Below are 17860 nucleotides of genomic sequence, written 5' to 3' on the forward strand. Positions count from 1 at the left end.
GCTTAAACATTCTGAAATGATTCTGGTTATGAACTTTACACTTTTTCAAACATAAGAAGCAAATTAGCTGAGATATTGTCATGGTTTTGCAATGTTGTAGTTTTGCTATCAGTATTCCACATCATAACATCATGTTAAGCATAGATAATTTTGACGAATCTGCTGCTCACAGAAAGAAGACTACATGTCCCAGGGAGCACCACGGTCAGTCATATGACCAGGACTATATAATCTCACTTCAGTGCTGGACTCGCTCTCTCGGATCCTGCCAGCCATGGGGGAGTGTGTGGAAGCGTTCCAGCCGTTTCGCCTAGAGTTACAGTAGGCCTCTCGGTTTCAGGACTCACTCTCTCTTATTTTACTTGATTCGTTAGCCTTAATTCCAATTATATTGCATTATATTGTGTTATTCTGTATTCTGATATAGTATTTAGTAAAATAGTGTGCCTCTTTAGATCGCTGCCGCTGTATTTATTTTCTCTTTCCTTGTTTTCTTTTCCTTTTGGGATAGCGGCCCTGCAGGCCGTCTATACCCCAGTCATGGGTGCCGGTAGATTTTAGGGTAACCTTTGACATAATTGGTGGAGAATGCGGGCAGATTGCCAAGAAATTTGGGCAAAAAGGGGCAAAAGTGGGGAAGAACTGCAAAAGCTGCTGTTTTCCCTGCTGTTCCTTTAGCTTTTACAGAGCTACGAGTTTTTTTTTCGTTAAGGAGCTATCTAAAGTTTACGTTTCTGCACCTGGGAGCTTGACCTTGAAAGTCCAGGCGGACGGCCAATACCCCAGAATATTTTGTAAACTTTTAGCTCTGCTATCTCGTTATTGAAGAGAGGAAAAAAAAATGTGTGCTCTGTTAAAACTGCTTGTAAAACTGCTTTTCAGGGGACTGCATGCTCCTTGTCCCTTCCCTGAATTCATTATGCAGTTTTTGAATGCCCATTTGACCACACTGTTAATTTCCCTGAACATACTGTTGGTTATTTTATTAATCTCACTCAGTATCTGGATTTATAACATTCTGAGGAAGTCTTCCCCAGAACCAGAGAATACTGAGTGGCAGGGAGTGTGGAGAGGCTTTGAGGAGACTTTAAAAAGGCAGACATCTTCAGTGTCATGGAACTTTACTCCTGAACACTTGAAGAATCCTGAGAGCTTGATCGCATATTTGAGGCAGGAATGTTGCGGCACAGGCAGATCTCAGGAGGCACAAATGATTTGGGGCCTGGCTAATGCCTATTGGGCCTTATTCAATTTTGAAGCTGAGAGAGAGAGTCTCAGAGCTGAAAAGGCAGAGAGGGAAAAAGTTTCTGAAGCTGAGATAGAGAGTCTCAGAACTGAGATGGAGAGTCTCAGAGCTGAGAGAAATGACCTCCTATATCAGCGTGACACCCTCCGGTCCAAACTTGATGCTTTCTGGTCCAGGCAAGACGCACCCCAGTCTGTGAGAGACACCCTTCAGTCTGAGCGAGATGCCCTCCAGTCCGAGTGTGACACTCTCCAGTCCGAGTGTGACACTCTCCAGTCCAAGTGTGACACCCTCCAGTCTGGACATGACACTCTCCAGTCCAAGTGCAACACTCTCCAGTCCGAGCGCAACGCCCTCCAGTCTGAGCACGACGCCCTCCAGTCCGAGTGTAACAACCTCCGGTCAGAGCAAGGCTCCTTCCCGAGCCCAGACGAGGCAGCCTGTAGCGGAGCAGCGCAACCCCAGGCGGACAACACCGGTCTCGGCTCCCCCGGTGGGTCTGTTCCATATCTGGAAGGGGTTGGTGCGCTTCCGGGCTGAGCAGGCACCTGCCGCTATGGCCACGGAGCAGGAGGCCGCGTTGCCCCTGGTCCAGTCCGCTGGAGGCCCGGCCAGCCGGCATGAGGGGCTGGCCTTAGATGTGGCTGAACGGGAGAGGTGGCCGATGCTTCATCTTTATACTGACTCATGGATGGTGGCAAATGCCTTATGGGGGTGGTTGCAGCAGTGGGAACAAGACAACTGGCAACGAAAAGGTAAACCTATTTGGGCTGCTGAACTGTGGAAAAACATTGCTGCCCAAATAAGAAACATTGTTGTAAAGGTGCGCCATGTAGATGCTCACGTGCCTAAGAGTAAGGCTACTGAAGAACATCAAAATAACCATCAGGTTGATCGAGCTGCCAAAATTGAGGTGGCTCAAATAGACTTGGACTGGCAGAACAAGGCCGAATTATTCCTAGCTTGATGGGCCCATGAGACCTCGGGCCATCAAGCAAGAGATGCAACATATAAGTGGTCCAGAGACCGAGGGGTGGACTTAATTATGCATGCTATTGCTCAGGTCATTCATGACTGTGAAATATGCGCCATAATTAAACAAGCCAAGAGGAGGAAACCTTTTTGGGGGGAAGGGCGATGGCAAAAATATAAATATGGGGAGGCATGGTAGGTTGATTATATCACCTTGCCATGATCTCGCAATGGTAAGCGTTATGTGCTCACCATGGTGGAGGCAACCACTGGGTGGCTTGAAACATACGCAGTACCCCATGCTATCACCCGAAATACCATATTAGGGCTGGAGAAGCAAGTTCTATGGAGGCATGGTACTCCAGACACTGCCCCAGCAGTTCCACTCCTATCCCTGTCACCTGGGCATGAAGCAGAAGCCCATGGTGAGGATGGTGTGGATGTGCCAAGTGAGCCACCCCGCAGTGAGGGGGGTCATCCTGCAGCCACGAGGCCTGAGTTCACTGTTCCCCTATGAGGGTTTGGAGCTGAACTCTCCAGGCCAGGATGTGAAGCTGCTGGCACAATCGTGTGCCCCGGTGGCGCGGTGATAGAAGTGCCGCTTGCAACACCGGAGGTCCGGGTTCAAATTCCCTGTGACGCAAGTGGTAGAAGTGCCGCTCTGCTACACAGAAGTCTCGAATCCCGGGAGTTGGACTCAATGATCTCTAAGGTCCCTTCCAACTCGCACAATACTGTGATACTGTGATCACCTGCTGGGGAGTTTCTTGATGAGCCTCTCCTTGATGTTTTCTGTTCCACCGGAGGGAACAGATACTTGGAGGATGGCCATACCACCAGCAGTGATGCTGGTCTGCTTCTCCCCTCTGCTTATGCTCTGGGCTCCTGACCTGATATCCAGATTGATGGAGACAGAGGAGGACAGTCCCAAGAAGTCCTCCGTGCAGCGGCCCTGTAGCTTAGGGAAAGGATGAGTGCACTTTGATGTGGGGGAGGCCCCACTAGTGCTGCCTTTCCCCTTTTTTCCCTCCACCGTTATCATGTTCCTCTTTTCGGCAGTTTTGTCATTTTCTCGACTTAGCAAATAATAGTGTGTTAAGTTACGGAGTTTTATTTTCAGCCTAAGGATTTGCATGAAATAGATATAAGTTGTTAAGAAAATAAGGTTGCTGATTGCTCACAACTATATATATAAGTGTGTGTATAATAAGCATAATGTAATGATGTAGAATAAGGGGTGGAATGTCATGGTTTTGCAATGTTGTAGTTTTGCTATCAGTATTCCACATCATAACATCATGTTAAGCATAGATAATTTTGACGAATCTGCTGCTCACAGAAAGAAGACTACATGTCCCAGGGAGCACCACGGTCAGTCATATGACCAGGACTATATAATCTCACTTCAGTGCTGGACTCGCTCTCTCGGATCCTGCCAGCCATGGGGGAGTGTGTGGAAGCGTTCCAGCCGTTTCGCCTAGAGTTACAGTAGGCCTCTCGGTTTCAGGACTCACTCTCTCTTATTTTACTTGATTCGTTAGCCTTAATTCCAATTATATTGCATTATATTGTGTTATTCTGTATTCTGATATAGTATTTAGTAAAATAGTGTGCCTCTTTAGATCGCTGCCGCTGTATTTATTTTCTCTTTCCTTGTTTTCTTTTCCTTTTGGGATAGCGGCCCTGCAGGCCGTCTATACCCCAGTCATGGGTGCCGGTAGATTTTAGGGTAACCTTTGACAGATATTTTTCTAGACAAGGAGAAAACCTTTTCAATTGGAAACTGTTTATAGCTACCATGTTCTCAGATACTTTTTACTTGTTGTTAGCTAGCAAAATATATTCTTATGGTCAGAAGATAAATTTTGTACCTCCCTAAGTAGGTTTTATCATAACTTCATTTTTTTTAAACCTGTTTGGACATGGAAAAAGTCCCAGAAAGAAAAAGAATTGCAAAATTGTACAGCCTTTTGTTACCAGACTGAAGTTAAAATGATATTTTTCTTTTGTGAAGCAATTAATGTCTGAGACTGCAGGAGGTATTTAAGTGAGTATTGATTTAAGGGAGTACTAATTGTTGCTTACTTAAGTAGTTAGAATTTGTTGAATTGACTTTATCTTGAGCTTAGTAGAGGCTTTTAGACAATTAGTATTTAATCTGTATTTAACCTTTGCTTTAAAAAAAAAATTATAAAAACACGTCTTGGAGGATCTAGATAAAGATTTTCTGGAATATCAAAACTAAGTGTTTGGAAGATACTAACATAGGGCAGTAGCCAGCTGTTATGATAATATTATTTTATCTTGGGTGTATTAGAATGGCATCTGCATTACCTTCAAATGCCAATTCAAGGTCCTCTAATTTTCAAGCATGTACTTAAAAGTTAAGATGTAATACAGATATTTTTGAGTATGTGCTCAGTGTGTACATAAAAGAAGACATTACCTAGGAACAGAGAGTAACGACACTATTGAAGTGTTTGACTATCCTATTTTTCTAAGCTCCTGTTATAGGACTTCTTCATAACAAGACGCCAATGACGTGTGCCACAGCAGCCTGATGTGATTAGCAAGGATGCATACAGGTAGATCAGGAAGCAGGCAGATATTTTGGTTTTCCTGCCTTAAAACCCTGCCTTAAATACACAGATATGTTGTGGTTTAACCTGGCAGGCAGCCTTTCACTTGCTCTCCCCACAGTCAGTCAGACTGGGAAGAGAATCAGGGGCAGGGTGTGTGCATGGGGGGAATAAATAGAACTCATAGATTGGGATAAAAACTATTTCCTGAGACAGGAAAGAAAGAGAAATAGTAGCAGTTATTGTGTGTGCGTGTATAGATATTTACTGAAAAAGTGATGTGTAGAGCAATTGTGTGTGTATATGTTTATCAAAGAAGTGATGCGCAAAGCAATTGCTCACCACCTGCTGACTGATGCCCAGCTTGTCCCTGAGCAGTAGCTGCCCCTGCTAGCTCCCCACAGCATTATAGCTTTTCACGTGGTGTCGTAAAGGATGGAATATGCCTTTAACCACTCTGTTTCCTCCACAGTATCTTGTGCTTTCTCAGCCCCTTGTTGATAGGACAGTAGAAGCTGGATAGCTGACATATCCTTGGCTTTTTTGCAGGACTGGTCAGCAACGGCTAAAACAGTGCTGTATTATCAATATTGCTTTTCTTCTTCCGCTAAAACATAGTGTCATACCAGATGCTATGAGGAAATCAGCTCTGTTCCAACTGAAATAAGAATAGTGTAAGGGAATCTCCAGATGGTTCCCTAGGACTGTGGGAAACATCATTTCTATGAATAAAAGCCTTCTTTTCACTTACTGTGCACAAAGATTATCTTCCAGATAAATGCCCGTTTTTTTCCAGAGAGAAAAGGAACAGGTACCTCCCACTTGTTGTGTGTGTGTGTACAACGGTTATCTCCTTCAGTTTTTCATTGACTACTGTCAAATCATCTTTTTTATTGCACTTCCTTATCCCATGAAGCTTATCTTCTGCTTTCAGTTAAGAAATCAAACGGTGGTAATCTTAGTCATAAGCATTAAAACTGGTAACAAACATTAACTAATTCAAGGTAGTTGTAATACAGACATTGATAAAAACAACGTTTCTACAGTAAAATTTGTACTTTTGGAAAGTGTCCCCCAGTTGTTTTTGTCAAACAGATTTGTAAGCTTTTTGTATGTCTCTTTATCTTTTCAGGGCCCAGGTACTTTTCTGACAGATTTTTCTGCACCTTTCCTTTTGCCTCTGTTTTTCTGTAAATTTCTTCCACATTGGTAACAGAATTAACTTGGATGAAGTTGTGAATTACACCCCCAGGGAGCACTTCTCTTAATTCTAGCTCTTTCCGAGAAGCGAAAAGAGGGGTTAGAATTCATACATTCTATAAGAATGAAGTTAGTAATAATATGATATTAGCCACTTTGAAAATGAATTGTGAATTGTCACATATGTGTGTGACTCACACTGCTCTAACCAAATGGGTAATGATATTTCCATTTCTTCCTCAATGGTTCCTAATTTATGGATGTTAAAGTTTGTTGAATTTTGAGTCTCAGTGTTGTGCAAAAAAGTTTAGTGTCATGGGTGCATACCTCTATTTCCTCTTTCCTTGAACACTTTGCAAAAGAAAAAGGAAAACAAAACAAAACCCCTGTGAGTTTCTGTAATGAGTTGTCACAGAACTAAGATTGGAACAGTGAAAATTCTGACTTTCAGACATCTGCTGTAACTATTTTAAGCTTTCTTGTTAATAATAAGATGAATAGTTCAGTGATTCTTCCTGTTGCTTGTAATTCAACAGACGTTCTCTAATAAGATTAATGTTGCTAATGATGATAAATTGATATTAGACCAATCGTGTCTAAACTGGCAAGTCAAAAGATAGAAAAAGTGGAAATTATCTTTGAGACAGAGGACAGGCAGTTTAGCAAAAGGAAAAAGTCCAAACTTTTCCTCATATTCTGTTAGTTTTTAGTAAGTGTACTTCAAAAAAGTTCTTTTCTCTCCAAAAGAAACTAATTTGACATAGACTGAAATTGCTTACAAAATCAGCTATGTTTTTGTATTCAACACTTACTGCCTTCCTCGCTGTTCTTGGTATTCCTGTGCTGAGGAGGGCTCTATAAAAACTAGATGAACAGAATAAATGTAGTTATGTCATGTTCCTAAATATGCAATAATTCTGTAAGCCTTTTACCAATGTGGCTTAAGAGTAGAAATGGTTTCTTTGCTTATGAGTATCACTTTGATTTCCTAGAAAATGACTAGAATGTCTTATTTACACAGATATATTTTTATATTACTTAGGCTTTTTGATTCCAGTAAAAAAAGATGGTGCTGATACTCTCTCTGTGAGACTGCTCTAGTTACAAATGTAAGAAGCACAGCCTATTTAATACATGTCTGTAATGCATTTAATACATGTCTAGGCAGACAGGCATGTGAGCAGAAGCACAGGTACTATTTGTTTTCTACCTAACTTCTGGAAACAGCTGTGCTGTCACATATGGATTGACAGGGAGGGAAAAACCCTAGAGGAGGGCATGCCTGATGTCTTCAGATTGTCGGGGATTGTCTTGCAAGTTAATGTGGGAGCAGATAAGAGCAGTGACCTGATGTCTCAGGAACGGCAATTCATAATTTATGCTGGATGAACAAGCATGACAACTGGCTTCAATAATGCAAAGGTCACTTTGCTTTTAAAAGTACAATCTATTCCAAGTTTCTTCTCCATCTACACACCCTTGACATGCATAAGCAGAAGCATCTGTGCGTAAACACAGATTAAGCATGTTTCCCACTGGAAAACAGGACCCAGCAGGAAGTTTACCTAAAAGTTTCTTGAAAATACATGTGGGATTAAGGATATTTTTATCCTTAATGCTCTCTGCATGTGGAAGGATGGAACAGATTTTTTCATTGATTATTTATGAGGCAAAATGACTATCTACAACTGATACTAGTGACCTTTTATGAAAAGATCAGAATCAGCAATATTTTGTGTTAATAATGGAGAACAAAGTGGGATAGAAGAAAGTGCAGTTCAGTGCTACTCACAGGTACATGAACACTTCAGACACAGAGTGCTGTAGTGTTTTATGCTTTGATGAAAGATTGGCTCTAAGAACTGTTGGTTATGGGAAGCACTGGAATCTTTTTGCCTCCAGGTGGATTTCATGTTAAAAGAGAACAAACTACTTCATGTCTTTGAGTGAGTTTTAAGTTTGAGGCTAAAAGCTGCATAGGAGCCCTAATGGAAGTACTTGACCGTGGCACCAAAAGGGAGAAGGCTCTAAGCCCTTCTCTCATCATTGCTGCTCTCTACAGATCAGCTGCATTGCTGTGGTAGAAGAGCTTGTGACTTGTTGTGCTGGTGGATGATATTGCTGGAAAGCCCGTCCTGCCCTTGGTACATGGAACTGGGAGAGAGACAGTGGTGCGGAAGCTGCCAATTTATGATTTAAAAAAAAAAAAAATAAAAAATGAAAAAAACCTCCCCCAGAAATCTCTTAGAATTTAAAAGCAGTTTCAAAAGATGGATGTATGGAAGCCTGTGAGATGGTTAGATGAACAGGGCAATGCAAAGCAGATAAAGTATGCTCATTATTCTGAGCATGCCAGCTTTCTGGTATCTGATGTGTCAGAGTTTAAAGCAATTTCATAATGTAGAAGTATAAGATGACTTTGCTGGGTTGTTTGTAAACTACAGGGAAAGAAAACTGTATGTGTATAGTTACTGAAGTATAATATGCTAACCATCTTCCGGGTAATAAAAACATGCAACACACACTTGCTGTGATTCCAGAGCAAATCCACTATAACTTTATGGGTGCAATTTATCTGGAAAAGAGTTGTATAAGGAGCAGATTGTTAAATGCCTTTTTAGAAACGTTACTTAATGCTTAACAGGCTGCTTTGAGTGCAGTGTCTCTAATTTGTTGAGAAAAGTGCAAATTGGTCTTGGTGATTTTCTAAATCATTCCATTATATTTTGGTATGCTAACTCTTATTGCAGACGGTGAGATAACTCTGCATCTTGGCTTTAAGCTGGTTTTCAGTCCTTTTGTGGGCATGTGAGGGCAGATAATTCTTACTGTTGGCATGTAACTAGAACTGGGCTTGATTTTGTGGGGTTCATTTTGATCAGGTTTGTGTTTTCCTTTAGACTTATCTGTCAGGAGACAGACACAGTTCTAGTGTGGGTTCTCTATGTCCTTGTTGGAATCCTCAGGTACACCAGCATTGTCCTTTAATGCCCTCAAGTTGTTTTTCATCAGGAAAAAAAAAGCAACTTTCCATCCCACCTTGTTCTGCAATCTGACACATTTCATAAGCTGTTGTAATCTTAACTTGCCTAGATCTATCCTTGAAAAGGAGACTCCTGAAGACACTGTATGGGGTAGAGGAATAAATATTGCAGGATTCTCTGAAAAATATCTGATTTATTGTACTGAACAGGTCTCCCTCAGTAATATGGAGTGTTTTACTCAGAGTGGTACACATTTTTAGGCAAAAGCTGAAGTAAATGTTGCCGTCTTAAGTCATTACTGATCCTTTTTTTCATTTTAGAGAATTACATAATTAGAAACACTGAAGATTGGACTGCTTAAATCCCTCTAATTTGCTAGTCATTTCTTTTTTCCTAAATAGTAACTTTTTTATGAGCCTTAAGGTCTCTATTTGGCTGAAAATTCACTTGAGGCTTTCATCTGAAGTCAGGGGATAGGGGTCTGATTCTTCAAAATCAGATGTCCTGTCTCGTAGACTTCGTTAGGAATTAGATTAAGAGTCTTCGAAGGTATGAGTTGGTCTCTTCAAATGACTTACGTTCCATTTTCATGTTTTTATTTTAAAGACCAAACTCATTATGGATTTGCAATTAATGTCAGTAGTAGAATAACAATCAACAAATGGCATATATTTGCTATGAGTGCTTGGGTTCAGCAAAGAAGCCTTTTCCTGCCCTGTGCCTGAGATAGCGGTGTTCCCTAGTTGCTGATAACCCCTAAGGGGACAGGTGTCCTAGTCTGACATCCGGCTGGTAGAGCAGGAATGCTGTGCAGGCCTCCATTCATGGCACTAGTCTGAATTAAGGTCTAAAGCTTATGACATATTCAACTGCTGATTGAGCCCTTTAGTATGCAACGCATTTTATTCAGAGTATGTGAAAGAGATCAAAGGGAAGGTAGTGAAAGTGAAGTAGAAAAGTCAGAGTGGCTTGGTGAAAGGACAGAGATCCATCCACAAATAACTCCAGTGTCTCAGAAATAAGAAGATAAGCCATCTTCGTTATTGCATTCTTCCTGGGGATTTCTTTGTTTGTTAGATGCTTTGTGCCATGGCTTGTTATCTTCTGTCAACATCACTTACTATCACTTTGGTGAGTAGTCAGTGTAGAAGCAAAAAATTACACTGCAAGCTGTCATTAGATTAAAAACATGAAATTGGGTATTTGGTGACTGCAATGAACTTGAAGTTGCTTTTTTTCTTCTCTCACAGCCTTCCCCTTCCAGGCCACCCCCTCATAATCCAAGCTCTGAAAATTAAGATGAATGTACTTGTGATAAAGAAAATAAATTATTTTTGAACAAAAGCCTTAAAGAGATTTTGTGATGCATTCTAGGAAGATATTGCACAGAGTTGGAAACTTCAGAGTAATATCACATCGTTTCACAAAAAAAAACAAACAACGTTGAAAAGCAGGTGACAAACATTTTGATTGTTTTCTTATTTTTCTTCTAGAATAGTAGAAGAGAAAGAAGTTTTAGAAATGTCCTGATTACTTCTCTTTTACAACAGTAAGGTCCACATTATCCATCTGATGCTATATGTCTTAGCATATGTGTTCTAACATCTGTAGTCCTTTTTGTTTGCAGTTGCAAAAGCTGGGTGGTTTAGGTAAGGGATTATATCATTTGGGCTGTGTTATAATAACCTTAAGCACATGCTAACAAAATTACCCACTAAATAGCTTTCTGAAGTCGTGTGATGACTTGGAGGATTATAGCAGTCAGTCACTGTCTTTTCATCTTTCTGCTTTTTTGTTGTTGTTGTTTGTTTTTGTGCAAATGCTATAACTCAGAAATTATTTTATTCTAACCAAAGTATGCTAGGCATGTGCATTGGTGCGCCTACAGGAAAAATTGATTCCAGAGTAGCCCTCGGTCTTATCTTAATAGGCTTTACTGCGAAAACAATTATTCTGCTGTCCACAAGCAAAACAGCAATGTTTTCAAAAGATTTTCAGTATGTGTGAGCAGTAACTGTAATAATGATGGTTTCATGTGATACTTGATAAGGACAGTGTAAATATTTTATTATTAGACTGCAGAAAGGCTGATCTATGATATAATAAAAACCTAAGAGGTAAGGCATATGCTTTACACTGACTCATGTTTTGCATGAGCTTTGACCTTACTGGCACAATCTCTTAGATTGTGCTCAGTTCTGAAACCTCTAGGGCCTTGTTGCTATATCCATAAGTTTTTCCTGTATTCACAAGCACCGATGAATAGTTAGTTGGACTTTGTAAATGAGAAAGCATCACTATGAAGTGGGTGAAGATCCATCCATTGGGAGAGAATAGAGACACTGTGGCACAACTTTGTCTCTTTCCTGACAAGAACATGCATGCACCATGTTGGCTGATCATGAAGGAACTTCTTTTTGCAGAATTGCCTCTCATTTCCATCGTCTGAGTGTCTGTCATCATAGACTGAAGTAGTAATTGATTGGGCTTTGCAACATCTGGAAGCAAAGTCATACACAGCCAAGCTATTTAGCTGACTCTTACTTACCAAGCTTTGTATTAGGATGTTTACGCACCTCATCCTTTTCTACAGAAGTGCTTCTATTCCACAAATCTTACTGGTGTCATGTTTTGTCTTCAAGTTTCTTGGCTCACTAAACATCCTTGTGGAAGTCTGTGCATGTAAAACTCATCAGCAATGATTTAAGGGCTCTACCACCCTGAAACTGTACATGTTCCATTTACAAAAGTCAGAAGTGTTAAGCCCTCTAACAAGTCTCTGCCTTCACAGTTGTTTCCCTTGTTTTGAATTTTGGTCCTGAGCATTAGGCATGCAGGTTTGTGGACTATAGTGCAGCACTGCAAACATACCACATACAAATGTTTTATAAGAACTGCTGAAAGTATTATAGCTCATCTGAGTGTAACTTGTCTGCAAGTCTATTCCCTTCCATTTCAGAGATTCATTTAGCTCTCAGAGCCTGATGGTATTTTAAAGAGAAGTATGTAATATTTCTTGCCTTTCTTCCTGTCTTGAGCAAGGGCTGGTTAAAGCCTCATCTCTGTAACTCAGATTCCTGAAATATAAGTGACCAAATCCAATTGAAATAAATTGTTTTGGGTTTCTTATGCTTGGTGGGCTGTCAAACTTGAGGCGTCAATTCCCACAGTTGCAAGAAGAGATCAGAATCTCGGCTACTTGTGTCTTAAGTTTCCAGGCTTCATAAATACAATCTATTTCTCTTACATCTACAAGAAATGTGAATTACATAAATAAACTAATTTTGAAGAGTGCTTGATGCAATGCACTACCACTCAGTTTCACCCAAGTTTTATTTGTGTTATTGTGGTCACAGGAAAGCTAGATGGGGGTATAAGGTGATCATGAAAGGTTGTACAATTTAAAATACGTCAAAGGCTTTGACTTAGTTCAGACATGTTTCCTGTGTATTATTAGTACAGAAATGTTTATATCTTATGACATTGAATTTGCATGCCTAGATCTTAATGCCTAAGTAGAGTAAAATTTCAAATGGCTTATGACAGAAATCTCACACTTAATACCTAAGCTGGCAATGATGATGGACCATTTATGTATTCCAAGCAGATGAATTATGCTGGTGAATGTAACTGCAGGAAGATAAGTAGAGCATCTTGTGTCTGGAATGAAGTTGTGTAAGTAGTAAAGGGCAAACTGCCTAAAGCCTACTTCCTCTGAAGCATCCCCTGTAGTTTGAATAGACATTAACTACTGCTCACAAACTACCTGTGGGTGTTCTGAAATATTTATTACTTTCTCTCTCTTTAAAGATTGCATCTGCCTGCCACAAAACAAGTCCTTTAAGAATAAATGTGGCTCACTACCTCTACAATAAAAGATGGTATTTAGAAGCCTGTGTCTGCAAGTAGCAATTAAATTGTTCATCTCCCTGCACTGCGTGAGCAGTTCTTACTTCTTCAATTTTGCCCTCTCAGGTTGTTCACGATAAACTCAACCGTAAGGCATTGTAAGGAAATATCATCAGTCTATTCTGAAAAAGCCTGGAACGGGCTTTATTGAATGACATTTCAACATAAAAAGAAAGAAGAGTTCAATTGCTATGTTACTTTGATTTGCATTTTAAAGACCTAAATAATTCTTGGCATCAGTCAAGGACAGAATGTGTTATAGACACTGTTTTATCTTTGGAAAAGAAACTAGAAATGGTCAGTTAACTAGTGAACGATCCTGAGCTTTCATTGGAGAAGCAGGTGCAATGACACCCCCTTGGCCCAATCCCTTCTTGGTTGTTCGTGTATACAGTAACTGCACTTTTAAACAGTTGTAATGCAAGTAGGCAGGGATTTACTTTGATCTGCTCCATTCAAAGGACTTCTTCAATTCCTCCTGATTTGTTCTGGTAAGTGGGCACCTCAGTACCAAGTTAGATAAAAGAAAAATGTGTGTTGTGAATTACATATTTTGGAAAATTCACTTCTCTTATAATGGCAAAGGAAATGGATATCTAAGTTAGCTCAGTCACTGTTAACATTGAATGTTTGGGCTCCGTAAGTTTAAGTAGGTTTTCTGATATCTCCTCATAGCGGACTTATCTCTGCTACTTAAAATCTGCAACTGTTGCTGCACTATTTGAGCATAGTTCTGACTTCTGTGTACTTTAAACATGAGGCTTTAAGCCCGCAGTGGCACAACCTTCTCTAAAGCTCAGGAAAAGCCAGAACAGCAGCCTCTGCCACTAGCCCCAGGACCAGAATGGGCAGCAGTAGTGGGGATGTATTTTGCACCATTTGAAGCCTGGAGGTATGAGTTGCTCTGCTCCTTGTTCATTCAGAGTTTGCTGGGCTGGCTCCCTCTGCGTGGCCCCCTTGTAAAGCTGTGTTTGGGCCCTTAATCCAGTCCCAAATTTTGGCATAGCTTTTAGGATTTGAGAGGCTTATTCAAATTCTGCTCTGTCATGTTTTGGCTTTAGAAAAATAAATGGCAGTGTTGAACTTCATCCCTTTTCCTACAGGTAATGAAAAGGAGCTTCAAAAATCTTGTTCTTCTGAAGCCTTGGTTTGGGTGGCAGAAATGCAGCCTGGGAGAAGTGGTGGCCTTGATGAGGTTGTGATTCACTCCTCCCCATCACTAACAATGCATGCTCTCCTGAGGAGAGTACTGGCAGTTTCCCTGTTAGAAGGGGATCTGTGCTGGAACAGCCCAGGGCAGCTCAATACTTTTTTTTTCCCTGTTTGGTTTTTGGCTGTTATGAAGCTACATTGTCTCCATTTACCTTTCACTGTAAGATTGGAGCTTCTGTCTTTCAAGGCATGTAAAATATACTTTACTTTGGAAATAAGACCCCAGAATTACAATTTACTCATAAAATCAAATCCTCTTCAAGAGCAGTTTTACAGTAAGAGATGATTTAATTTTAATGTTGAATTATTCCCACAGTAACAGAAGGTGAAAAAAAATACTTTGGGGGGGAAGAAGTGGAAGGAGGGGAGTGTGTATGTGGAAATTAATGGAATAATAGAATGTCTTGGATTGGAAGGAACTTCAAAGATAATTTAATTCCAACCCTCCTGCAGTGGGAAGGGTTGTCACACAATAAATCAGGCACTAGATCAGGCCCATCCAACCTGGCCTTGAATACCTCCATGGATGGTACTGTTCACAACCTCTCTGGGCAGCCTGTGCTAGTACCTCACCACTCTCAGTGAAAAATTTCTCCCTAACATCTAATCTAAATCTCCCCTTATTTAGTTCAAAATGGTTCCCTGTTGTCCTATCAGTATCTACTCATAGAATAAGTTGTTTTCCCTACTGTTTATAAGTTCCTGTCAAATACTGGAAGGCTGCAATGAGCTCTTGCAGAATTTTTGATGCTGCTATAACACTCTTCTCTTGTCTTGATCATCTCAAAATAGAAACAAAATGGATCAGCATTTCACTTAATTAGTTTCATATTACACTCTTAGGTGTGGTTGTTTTTTTTCCTCCACTTGACTTCTCATATTATGTCACTTGCTTTTTCCTTGCATCAATATATGAAAAGAATATCAGATCTTTTAGAAGATAAAATTTTGGTGTATTTCTGTGCAAATAGAACCTTGACTCTAAACTTATTCTTTTAAGAGCATCTAGGTATTTCTCCACTGTGAAGTCAGCAGGCAATCTCATAGGTTTTTCTTTGTTTAAATAATATCTTACTGAATACTTATATGATTGCTCTACAGACACAGTATGTTGTCCTCTTAGAGTTATGGTGGTGACTATGCAGGCTTCTCCATGCTCATCTATTAGCATGAAAACACTGTACTTAGTTAAGAGAAGAGCTCATTTCCTAGTGTGTATAGGCTGCAAATCTAAGGTTAGTAGCAGAGTGCTTTGTACAGTGGCTGGTCTGAAACAGTGCTTGCTACGTGTGGAGGGTCTTGGAGTGGTTCTGTGTATCCTGTCTACCAGAATTGCTTACCCTTGCACAGCCTTCTCATTTGTTTCCAGGTGTTGTTGTGTATCCAGACTAGCTTGCTTGCCATGGAGTGACTTTTTTGCACTACTATGCTATAACTGCAAGCTTAAAATAATAGTATAATTTTGTTTTTGAGTTCTGATTTTACATTCTTCAAGTTCAGATTTATACTGGTGCTAAATTAACTGTGTATATTCTAACAATCCTAATCATACTGCTTCATCTCCAAGATCATGCCAGTGTATAAGAGTTTTGAGCACAGATTTGAGTTATGCATTAATCTTGTCTGGTTGAAAAATGTAGGTAATAATGGAATTTGTGTTGTTGACTTAAAATTGCTTTTTGGAAGGCTGTGCATTAGTGGACAAGGTCAAATAAAAGAGGGGGGAAAAACGTTGATTTTGGTTGGAAAAAATGTTCTATGTGAATGACTGTAAGGTTCCAGCATAAAGGTATTGGAATCATTCCTAAGTGGTTTTTTTCCCCTTTGGGTTACTCATCCAATTTGTTTTGCCATAGTCCTCTGCAGTACTACTCGCATGATAGCACATTTCTTCTACAAACTGCAGGAATGCTGACATTTGGTGTCATTCCTGGTTAGAAGCTTGCTTTGTCTTTATTTTTTTACGACACATATGGGGATAAAACTTACACTGTATCTGCATCATAAATCAAATATTTTGCTAGAAGATAATGGTGCACTAAAAAAAGAAGAAAAAAGTAAACACAGAATTCAATCAATACAATTCTTAAACTACAATGGCTTGTCTGTTGTTTCAATTATAATTAGAGTTAACGTTTGCAAGGTTATTACAGTTAGCTGGTTTTGATATCAACCAAGAATGAATTTATCTGTCTAGTGTTTCACTATATGAAAATCAGAACAGTAATATTTTGGCATTTTTGTAACACATCTACTTTGAGCAATGTAAGAGTGATTCTTGTGGGCAATTTCTAGAGTTGCTTCAACTCTTCTACTATGTTCACCTTATGCAAGTATTTAATGGCAGAATTCATTCATGTTTAACGAAATCTCATGTTTCTGCTCCACATTGCAATCTGCGCACTCCTATGAAACAATTTTTGTGGAGAGTTGAACCCTGTAGATGGTTTCTCCTGTTCCCACTGGTACTGGCAAAAGGAACTAAGTGAGTGAAAGTGTTTGATTGTCCTCTGTGGAGTAGATCTCTCCATGGAGAGATCCCCCCAATTTTTAAGAATTAGCTGTTTGACACTGTTGTCCTTCTAACTCTGTCCTGAAGAGAAGTGTGCTGGTGGAATAGACATGGGTGCATCTCTGTTTCAGGTCTGGTAGGGCTTGATGGAAATAATGCGAACTCTTTTGAAGATTCCTGCTTGTATTACATATATGTAAAATGATAGATCTGTAATGAAGAACTTTTTGTCCCTTAGGCCAAAGCTGTGGGTCTGCTATTAGATGTTCCCAAAGTTCAGAATCTTTTAAAGTGTCTTTTTGTCCCCTATCTCTGAACTGATCAATTTTCCTTCTCAGTGGTAGTTCAGGCTTTCTTCTACCCTCTTTGACTTGTGCCTCTACAAGCTCTCTATTCATCAGCAAAAGCTGAATAATGCCTTAGGTGTATATTTGACAGTATTCCTGCTAAGTACTGTACTGGAGGTGGTAGTTGTTATTTCTTAATGGTAGATCAGTTGAATCACAAGGCAATGCATAGGATGTGTCTGTAATCATTGCAAACCTGGTTAAAAACACATAAAGGGTTTTGTCTAATATATCTCAAGTAAACTTAACCAACTTGTAGTATTTTATGAATCTTCCATATAATTTTTAGAAATGTTATGAGTACAGAATAAAAGTTGTGCTTTTTATTATTGCAGTTTTGGAAGTTCATTGTAGGTTCAAGATCTTCTCATCTTCCCAAGCTCTTGGTTCTTAAAAATGGTTGCAAATCTAAACAAGCAGGTTTCTGTTTAATATGCTTTTGGGAAAACTATAATAAGTGTTCACATTTTTTAACTGTATTATGGCTTCATCTTCCAATAAGCCAAGCTTCTCCAAAGTATGTCACAACATCTCCTATTTAAAGCAATATTTCAAAGCCTTCAAGTCACCTTCTCAAATTTTGTTCATACTCATTTTTATCACTTATATAAGAGATTTAAGCTGAAAGTTTTTCATATACTTACTTCCTCACAGGCTTCAATACAGGGAATAATACCATGCCATTGCTTTTTCTGTAACTATTTGGAGAGGGAATGTGCAGAAAACAAGGGCACATTGATAATGCAGTATTTTTCTGACAGTGGCATTTGTTACTTGTGTATCTTTGTAGAGACCAGTGCAAGTAATCATAACTATTGGAACATCAGAGCTTTACACTGATAGTCAGTCTCCTTGTTTTCTGAGAAGAGAGGCAACCATATTAATATGCAATTTATATT

The sequence above is a fragment of the Excalfactoria chinensis genome, chromosome 4, assembly GCF_039878825.1.
Source record: "Excalfactoria chinensis isolate bCotChi1 chromosome 4, bCotChi1.hap2, whole genome shotgun sequence".
In the NCBI taxonomy this organism is placed as follows: Eukaryota; Metazoa; Chordata; class Aves; order Galliformes; family Phasianidae; genus Excalfactoria; species Excalfactoria chinensis.